Consider the following 10,591-nt stretch of genomic DNA (forward strand, 5'->3'; position numbering starts at 1 on the left):
AGGACATTAACCATTTAACCGCCGAATTAAACTATCACCTCAATCACTGGGGGAATGAGTACTGAGTTTCAACAGTGACATTTATCACAGTAAATGTTCAGCAGATACACCAGTTACATTTTTAAATCCGAAAAAAGGACCATTCTTGGAAGAAAGATTGGATTGCCCTCATTTTGAGGGGTTTCACAGACAGTAATAAATAGCCACTCCCCGGGATGGAAGTTTCCGAAGAGAGAAAGTGTTTGATGACAGATTGTGGTGATAATTGCGAGGGACGGATTGTTGCGAGCAATCCCAGGGACAGATTGTGGTGATAATGCGAGGGACGGATTGTTGTGATCAATCCCAGGGACAGATTGTGGTGATAATTCCGAGTGGCGGATTGTTGTGATCATTCCCAGGGTCAGATTGTGATGATAATTCCATGCGGCGGATTGTTGTTATCAATCCCTGTGCTAGATTGTGGTGATAATTCAGAGGGACTGATTGTTGTGATCAATCCCAGGGACAGATTGCGATATTTCCCCTTTTCTCTCAAATTCACCCCTTGTTTTTTGACCAGGATTGAGGATTCATTCGGGCCGGAGACACAGCCTGAAACGGAGGAAACAATCAATCCCCAACAGTTATCTTCATGTGAACTCTCCCTCCACAGCTTGTTTCAATCTATCGCTGATTGAAGCGGAGTTTTATTCATTCTGACAAAAACCTTCAAATGAACGATTCATATAATTAAAAACATTGTTAAATGGACAATTTGGATCAATGCTGGGTTTTCATGGAGTCAGAGTGCATTACATGAAATTTCCATAATGATAAAAGGATTCCATATGCAATTTCATAGAATTATATAGAACGTGCAGCACAGAAACAGGTCATTCGGCAGAAATGGTCCATGCTCCACACGAACCTCCTCCCTTCATCTACCCCTATCAGCATATCCCTCTATTCCTTTCGCCTCAATGACTTTATTTAACTTCCATTCAATGCCAGTCGCCTCAACTACTCCTTGTGGCAGTGAGTTCCACATTCCAACCACTCTCTGGTTAAAGACATTCCTGCTGAATTCCATATTGGATTTATTAGTGACTATCTGATATTTATGGCCCCGAGTTCTGGTTTCATCTTCTCTCCGTCCACCGTCGCAAACCGTTAGATAATCTTAAAGACGTCTCACAGGCCACCACTCCATCTTACTTTTGCAAGGGAAAAGAGCCCCATGTTGCTCAATCTTTCCTGATAGGTATAACTTCTCAGTTCTGGTGTCGTCCGAGTAGTTATTTTTTGCACTTTCTCCAGTGCCTCTATGTCATTTTTATAATATGGAGACCAGAACTTTTCACAATAATCCAAGTGTGGCCTAACCGGGGTTCTGTACAAATTTAACTTAACTTCTCTGCTTTACAAGTTTATCCTTCGAGAACAAACTCAGTGCTTGATTTGCTGTTTTATGGCCTTATTAACCTGCATCGCTGCAGCTAGTGATTTGTATATCTGTACCACCAGAACCCTCTGCTTCTCAACACTATCTAGACACTTATTATCCAAGCAGCATGTGGCCCTTTTTTTATCAAACAAAATATAATACCTCACAATCATTAGATACAGAGAAGGCATTTCCTCTGATGGAGGAGTCCAGGACAAAGAGGCACAATATTAAAATTAGCGCTCGGCCGTTCAGCAGTGAAATAATGACGCACTTTGTCGCACAAAGTTTACTGGAAATGTGGAATTCCTTCCTCCGATCCGTCATGGATTTTGGGTCAACTGAAATTTTGAAGACTGAAAGCGGCAGATTTTTTTTTTAGGTAAGGTTATCAAGCGAAATGGATAAAGGGCAGATAAATAGAATTCAGGTATAGAGCAGCCATGATCTAATTCAATGGGAGAACAGATTCGAGGGGCTGAATGGCCTACTCCTGTTCCTATGTTCGTATATGTGCTGGATTATGAATTCCGGCATTTCGTGAATGTTAAGGTTAACCAATGGATTCTGCACAATGGCTTCATCACTGGATGGTTTGTACTTTGCCTTTAAATGGGTGTATCGTAGTATGACAGTAAGTACAGCAAAGGAGGAGTCCATTCTGCCCTTGATGCCTGTGCTGGCTCTTTGAAAGAGCTATCCAATTAGTCCCTTTCCCCTGCTCTTTCCCCATAGCCCTGTAAATTTTTCCCTTCAAGTTTTTATCCAATTCCCCTTTGAAAGTTATTGTTGAATCGCTCCTTTTGCCCCTCTTATTCCCTTTTCTTTCGATCTCCTCTGTTCTTTCTGTATTCAGCCTGGTTCTCAACTGTATTATGAACCTGACATTCGTTACAAGCCTCCGTTTCCTGTTTCATTTTAACCTCTATCACTTTAGTCATCCAGGGAAGTCTAGCTTTGGTTGGCTTTCCTTTCTCCTCGGACGGATGTGTCTACACTGTACCCGAACCAAATGTGCTGTGACTGGTTGGTTTTATTTAAGGCTGAGCTCCATCTGTTCTTAATTTTTCTTATTCGTTCATGGGATGTGGGCAACGCTGGCAGGGCCGGCATTTATTGCCCATCTCAAATTGCCCTTGAGAAGGTGGTGGTGAGCCGCCTTCTTGAAGCGCTGCAATCCGTGTGGTGAACTTCGCAGAATTCCAGGGGAGTAAAGATCAGATAATCGGTGCGAGAGAATCGAAGGTAAACTTTGTTAAATATATTTTAGGAAACACACCTGCTGTTCCAACCTGTGTCCAGTCAGAATTAAACATTGAAACCCTGAATCCAATCTCCGATTTTATTTCAGGGATGGTTAAAAGTTCAGTACAAGAGATTCTGTATCTCGAGATTTTAAATACAAAGTTCCTGAATTTGATGATTTTTGTACCTGCCGGGATGCTAACGTGATGTGTTCAGGATTCTGGATATCAATTCACCACCAACACCTCCCCCCTCGCCCCTGAAAACCCACTTTATCAGAATAATCTTGTTCAGTGGATAACCAGTGAGACAGGTCAGGACATCGCACTCTGTGGCGCCGTTTCGGAGTCTCCGCCTCTGCCGGGCGAGTCACAGCAGTTCTCCCGCACCCACCTGGCAGATCAAGGCAACACTTGTACAGAAGGTTGTATTGATTAATATGTGAGTTTGACAGTGCAGTCCTTCCAACTGATCTGCTTTAACCGCAGCAGTGCACAAACACAGCCTGCCGGCTCCTGGCATTTTATTACTGCATTTTTAAGTTCCCCCTCGACCGTGCTCTATATTGTACCGAGATTCCATGCATTAATCCGGTCCTAAGGCAGATGATTATGGCCTGGATTGTTCCTGTCCGGCATTGCTTTCCTTTCATTCCTGTCGTCACTTGTTTAATGCATTATTTATGTAACAATATCAGGAGAGACTGAACAGGCTGTGGCTCTTTTCTTTATTAAGGAGAAGACTGATAGATGACCTGATAGATGTTATTTTTCATATTCGGAAGGGGTTCCTTTGGGTAAACCTAGAGAGCATGTATCACCTTGACGGCAGTGCAAAACTAGAGGCCATGAATTTCAAATACTTACTGATGAAACCAAGATGGTATTCAGGAGAGACATCTTACTCAGAGAGTGGTGAGAATCTGCAACTCGTTACCACATGGAATGGTTGAGGCGAAAAGTGCAGATGCATTTATGGGGAAGGCAGATAAATACATGAGGGGGCTAGCAATAGAAATATAAGTTGATAGGGTGCGATGCAGTCGTGTGGGAGAACGCTCGTGTGGAGCATAAATCCAGGCAAAGACCTGTTGGGCAAATTAGCTGTTCCTGAACTGTAAAATTCTATGTAATTGAATGAATATTTTTATTACACCAGCTCTTTCATCAACACAGATAGTGCCAGAATTATGAGCCCAATATTGAGCAGGGATACTGTCAGTAATAACAGGGCAATATTGAGCAGAGGTAGTGTCAGTAATATCAGCCCTATATTAAGCACATATTCTGTCAGTAATACCAGCTATATAATCAAAACAGTCGCCGTCAGTGTAAGAACCCTATAATTCGCACAAATACTGTCGTCATTCAGCTGTATAGAATCAGCATAGATACTGTCGATAATATCAGCTCCATAATCAGTTCAGATACTGTCAGTAACATCAGCTCCATAATCAGTACAAGCACTTTCAGTAATATCAGCGCTATATTGAGCACAGACACTGTCAGTAATATCAGCTCCACAAGCAACACAGATACCTTCAGTAATATCAGCGCTATATTGCGCACAGATACAGTCAGTAATATCAGCGCTATATTGCGCATAGACACATTGATTGAGAGGGAAAAATAGATTATGAGAGTGAACTTGCATGGAACATAAAAGCGGACTGTAAAAATTTAGACAAGCGGGAATATGGTATTGAGATGGAGGACAAGCCATGATCCTATTGAATGCAGAGATGGCTCGAAGGGCCGAATGGCCTCCTCCTGCTCCTCTTCACCACGACTCTGTGACTCGGTTGCCGAGATTTCCACCTTCAGCAGGTGGTGTCAGATCGTCCGTCCATTACAACCCTGCCACATTTTCACTTCCATTTACCTCGATTCCATTAAAAGTAATTGACAGAATATTATGGACTGATGGAATGCAATTTGCTAAAGTGCTCTCCCGGGGAGTGACGCTCCACCGCAAGTTCTACTGCCCGGATTGTGAGTCCGCTGAAGGCAGAATTAAACCACGGTGATGAATGGGGAGGAACAAAACCCTCCACGGCCTTTGTTTCGCGCTCTCCACAGTTTGTTTGATTAGTTTCCCTGTTCGGGTCTTAGACATTTTCACCATTTCAACATTTTTGTTCTTGAAATGTCTCTCATTTACTCCGCAGGGAATTTTTTCAACTCTCAGATCCTTAATTTCCTGAACTACATTCCAGTTCAGTCAACTCATGAAATTCCCTCTAACTCCTGGTTGTCGCCTCCGATCAGCCCTTTTCTCAGTTCCACTCAAGAGTGGTATCCGAACCATTACCCTGTCCTTTGTGCAGATACTGACCGATCCGCTGGGTATTTTCACCACTGCCTTTCATTGTTTCAAATGTCTACAGTTAATCCGTTCCAGCCATGACTGAATCTTAAATGATTCGGCGTGAAATTGCAGATTCGAGAAGTTTGCCCACAAATGACGTTGTCTAATTGGTCTCTCTTTATCCGATTGCCACATTCTCCCTGTTTTAACACAGACATTACTTGGTCTCTTTCAGTCCACCTGGATATTTTCATTACCAATTGTGTTCTCAAAAATTGTGAGTTTTGAAAAATTGTGGTCAGAGTCCCTCCGATCTGCTCTCTCCATTCCTTTAACAACCTCGGGTGCGTTATCTCTGAGCTCAGTGACTAATCCACCTCGGCTATTAAATTCAGAGCCAAATCCTTCTCGACAGTTGTCTCGAAATATGGCTCCACACCCTCCTCACTCTCGCTGAAGATGCTGTATCGACACCTTTGCATGGAATACATTTACTGCAGATAGTTTGATACTGTGATACTTTGATTCATTGAAACCAACATTTTCACATCTGCCATCATTTTTAGAAAATGAAGAAAATAATTTATATCGTCCCAAAAGTTCATCCAATCCAGCCCTGTCTGATAGATACCAGATCACATCCCTCAAGAGTCTGACTTTCCAAACGTGTTTGGAATGATTTTGAGATTCACAGGCATAACGCACAATCTGAACTCCAATTCACTGGAATGTTGACACGTTCTCGTTTTGTTAAATTTTTAGATATCAAGTTACATCTTCTGTCACTTCTTCAAATACCTCCTTCCTTTTTTCTTGGTGATCTCTTTTCACTATTTCATAAATCATCTGATCCTGCTCCAACAGTTTTATTATTTCCACTCTCCAGTCTCAGATCCGGATATTTCACACGCTCCAGTCTTATCAGGTGAAACCCTCCCACTGCTCCATATACCCAGTCTGTCAAACCGTTTTTGCTGGTTGGTTCAGATCGTACCCGTCCCTTCCCTTCTTCCTGAACTCACCCTAGTGTCCCAAGAACATGAACCCTTCACTCCTGCTCCAGCCCCGCTGCCACAAATTCACCAGACTCATGTTGTCCTCAGTAAGGGCCCAGTGCAATACAATTCGGAGATCACCACCCTGTGGCCTTGTTTATCAGTACAGAACTCAAATTTTAATATTCCTTTTAAAAACGTAATTATAACCGTGTTATTGATTCCGACCATGACTATTTTCCGCTCTCCTTTCCTTTCCAGAGATGGTCACACCTGTTCCAGGAAGTTCTTCCCTCTGGCACCAGGGCGGCAACGTATCATTTGGACCTGCTCACGGCTGCAGAAGAGTCTGTTTATTCCCCTGACTATAGAATCTCGCACCACTCTCGCTCTCCTATTCCTGTGCCCCACCTGCCACTCACCTCTCTCCCACTCGGGCTGCCTCCCACTGCTCCCTGGTTTCAAGCTGTTACTCAGTAAGACCAATCTGCGTGACTGTTTCTATCCGCCTTACAGTCCATAACATCTGGTGTCTATTGGACAGTTCCAGTAATGAGATTCCTCCAACTGTGACTGCACTGGCCCGGTGGATGGTCACTCACTTTCGTTTATCTGCACTCTATATGCTCGGTTTATTCTTCCTGTTTGAGCAATAGGATCTTGTTCATGATCTGGACCGTTTATCAGGACACAATTGATATTTTAAAGATTGTTCTGAACCTACCGGTGTCTACTCTCATTCTTGTTGATGATGTTCGATCTTCTCCCCTGTTTGGACCTTCACCCATGGTGGTGACAGGCGTTCCAAGATTGTGATGCTCTGTAATAAATATATTAATAGGAGGGTTAGACTGAAATATTGAAATGAGAAGGAGCAACGTCGCCTTGTTAAAAGTGAAATCAAGTCCCTCCTTCCCCATTAGTACAACAGCTGTTAGCTCAAGGATCGAGCATTTTCCGACTGTTCCGATCAACTCGCCACATCAGGTGCGGAGCAGACAGCTGCCCAGTGAAACCCAATGAGTCCCGCTGATCTCCACAACCCAGTTCTCGACGGCCGAGATTCTGCACTGGGAGCACCAATTAGTAAGATTTACTTACGGTGCAGGCCAGCACCAGACTTATTCCTGAGGTAGTGAATATTCTGGAGGGCAATATGGAGCGAGGTGATGAATTAAATGATCCTTCACTCAGTTTTACCAAGTCTGGCGCTATTGTATTATTTTATTCACAGATTTGTTTTTTAAATATTTTTGATTTGTGGAGTTTTGATATTAATTTCTGTTATTTTATGAACCTGATGTCTATCTACACACCCAAATGGAGCTGGGTGTGATTTCTCTTCTCTCGATGGGTAGTGACATTGTCCGTATGTTCATGGAGATGTGTTTTGGTTGGTGCTTCCATTTGGATATATTTACCATATCTCTCATGGTATCAGGACCTGATTAATGTAGGAGGTGAGGCATTTTACACCGTTCTACGAATATTAACACCAATGTATAATGTTATGAATTGTGTAACTTTAAACAGGTGCTGCACATTGATTGTTGGACTGTTTGTAGGGGTCTTACAATCTCAGAAAAAAACACAAATATATAAGTTGTAGATTCGACGGCAATTTTACAATCATAATTGTCCCCTTGTGCGTGTGCCTCCCTCTGTGTGCGCACAGGCAAGAGCAACTCATCAAACTATCAATCACTGTATTATCCTTTCCACACTGTGGAAATGTAAAAGCGATTAATCTCAGTCAGTAATTTCTTCAAACGAGTTGAAGTTATTCGCTGACACTAGTGTGATAACAAGATTAAATTGTGCAGTTACTCTTTTTGCCAAATTCGTGATGGACTTTCCTAACTTTTGGTAATTTCAATAGTTACTTTTTATATAAGGTTTAATGATGGACCATCCGACCTGTTGGTAATTTCAGTCGATGCTTTTTATTTCGAGATTAGTGATGGTCACTCCTAGCTGTTTGTTATATGAGCAGTTACTTTTTAAACAAAGAATAGTGATGGACCCTCCTCCTTGTTGGTATTTTGAGGAGTTACTTTTTATATTAATATAAGTGATGCACCCAAAACCTGGTGATAATTTCAGTGGTTACTTTTTATATAAAGATTAGTGATGGATAATTCTGCCTGTTGGTAATTTCAATACTTAATTTTTATTTAAAGATTAGTGATGGACGCTCCAACCTGTTGGTAAATGGAATTGTTACTTTTTATAAAAAGTTTAGTGTGGACTCTTCTGCCTGTTGGTAATTTCAGTAGTTACTTTTTTGGATAAAGATTAGTGATGGATGCTCTGACCTGTTGGTAATTTCAGCAGGGAATTTTTATATAAAGATTAGTGATGGAGTCTCCTTCCTATTGGTAATTCCAGTTGTTTCTTTCATTCAAAAATTAGTGATGGACACTCCTACCTGTTGGTATTCTTCGTGGTTACTTTTTATATAAAGTTTATCTTTGGACCCTCGTCAATGTTGGTAATTTCAGTCCTTACTTTTCATATAATGATTAGTGATGGACCTTCATAATTGTTGGTAATTTCGGTGTTTACTTTCTTTTAAAAGATCAATGATGGACCCTCTACCTGTTGGCAAATGCAGTAGTTATTTTTATATCAAAATTAGTGTTGCCAATTTCAGTAATTACTTTTTATATAAAGATTAATGATGGGCCATCCTCCCTGTTGGAAATGAAAGTGGTTACTGTTTAGTCAAAGATTAGTGATGGACCATTCTCCCTGTTGGTAATTTCAGCATTTGCTTTTTCTATAAAGACGAGTGATGGACCCTCCTCCATGTTGTTAATTTCAGTCGTTACTTTTTATATAAAGATTAGTGATCGACCCTCCTACCTGTTGGTAAATTGAGTTGTTACTTTTTATGTATAGACTAGTGATGGACCCTCATACCTGTTGGTAATTTCAGTAGTTACTTTTTATATAAAGATTAGTGATGGGGCGACCGACTGCTGGTAAATTGAGTTGTTACTTTTTATATAAAGTTTTGTGATCGGACCCTCCTAACTGTTGATATTAAAAGCAACATCTCAACTTCCCAAGATGAACGATCAGGAAACACCGAACTGTGTGAAAGATGGTTTCAGCCCTGAACAGATTTCCCTTTAAAACATTCCTGAAGTGTGTTTCTGTCTGAAGGGAGCAGCGCCTCTTTCTTCAGTTGAGCCAGTTTAACAAATAACATCCTCAATAACATATTTTAGAAAAAAACAGAAGTCCCTGCTCCATTCTCCCATCTAATTCGCATTAAATGAATGAATGAGAAATTAATCAGGAACAAGTTTTATCTCCTCCTTTGCTCCTATCCTGTGATTGGTTCACGTTCAGTCCGGCCTCGGGTCACCATGGGCTGATTTTCCAGGTGCCCGGCAGAGAGCAATAATCGGCCATTGCGAATGTGTTAACCCTTTCCTGAGCTGAACTGTGTGTTCGATCAGTCTTTGATCAGTTCAATAAATTGTACCGGGCACAAAACAGTTCAGTGAGTAAAAAGAGCCACTGTTACAGTTAAAAATAAATGCATATGGAGTGAGAACGGACAGTTTCCCACCCCTGTTAACTAAATATCAAATTTTAACATGTGGAGCAGGCAGCGCTGGAGTCGGATGGTGTAAATCTCCAGAGTTCGTGTTCCTGCTTTCTGTCCCGGAACCGCTTTAAAATGTGTCTGTGGGGAGATTGGTGGGGTATGAATGGATGAACCCTGCAATTACCGGTGTAAAATAGCCGGCCTTCAGTCAGTGTCTGCGCGAACAATTAGTGAATTGTTCCATCCGCGAGGAATCGAGAGTTCCGTACGCCAGGGGAACATATCTGATCGCGGGAAATCGGCTTTAGAAAAGAGGAAGGGGCATAAAAAATTAATTAAAAAACAAATTGTCACAAGATCAACCTTACCTTGATACCGCAAGGATTTTTCATCCCTCAATGTCCGTGTCGATTTTGCAAATTATATCCTTGTCATTTCATTGCAATCAATCGAGTACACGTCCTTTGCTTCCTTTTAGCAGTTCACAACTTGGGAATTTGATCTGATCCTTGTTATGTGAGAGTCAGAGCTCCGCCCTCCGTGAAAGCTGCTGTCAGACATCAGGATGGATTTCAACACAAACATTCCACATTTGTTTCAGAACAGGGAGCGGCCTTTCTGGTTGAATCAATTCGAACCGGGTTGACAATTCGCTGCAAAGTCAATTGTGAACAAAGTCAGCTATAAATTTTACTTTTCGTCTTCTTGTTCCGGGGAAGTTCAGTAAAACGGATACTTTGTCAGAAATAAATTGTTACATTTGTATCAGTGTCATTGTTTACTGAAGACCCATCGATTTTCTAATGATTGCGCTTGCACCCTGGGGCCAAGAGCGAGTGTTTCGTCAGTGAGCTGAGGAGAGGCTGTTTCTGGAAGTGAGGACATTAACCATTTAACCGCCGAATTAAACTATCACCTCAATCACTGGGGGAATGAGTACTGCGTTTCAACAGTTACATTTTTCAAAGTAAATATTCAGCAGTTACACCAGTTACATTGTTAAATCCGGAAAAGGAACATTCCTCGTATAACGATTGGATTTCCCTCATTTTGATGCGG

General features: G+C 41.6%; 1 long non-coding RNA gene across 1 annotated transcript in view; it reads right to left on the bottom strand.

Annotated features, from left to right (window-relative positions):
• LOC137313855 (uncharacterized) overlaps window positions 1-10,229 on the bottom strand; it is an 87,303-nt gene extending 77,074 nt beyond the window's left edge. Inside the window, exons 1-2 of the long non-coding RNA XR_010961087.1 lie at window positions 9,901-10,229; window positions 6,698-6,793 (exon numbers count right to left, since the gene is read on the bottom strand). This is a non-coding gene — a long non-coding RNA (uncharacterized lncRNA). The remainder of the gene's footprint in view (window positions 1-6,697; window positions 6,794-9,900) is intronic.
• Between the last annotated feature and the right edge of the window lie 362 nt (window positions 10,230-10,591).

This window comes from Heptranchias perlo, unplaced genomic scaffold (genome assembly GCF_035084215.1).
Source record: "Heptranchias perlo isolate sHepPer1 unplaced genomic scaffold, sHepPer1.hap1 HAP1_SCAFFOLD_49, whole genome shotgun sequence".
NCBI classification, from domain to species: domain Eukaryota; kingdom Metazoa; phylum Chordata; class Chondrichthyes; order Hexanchiformes; family Hexanchidae; genus Heptranchias; species Heptranchias perlo.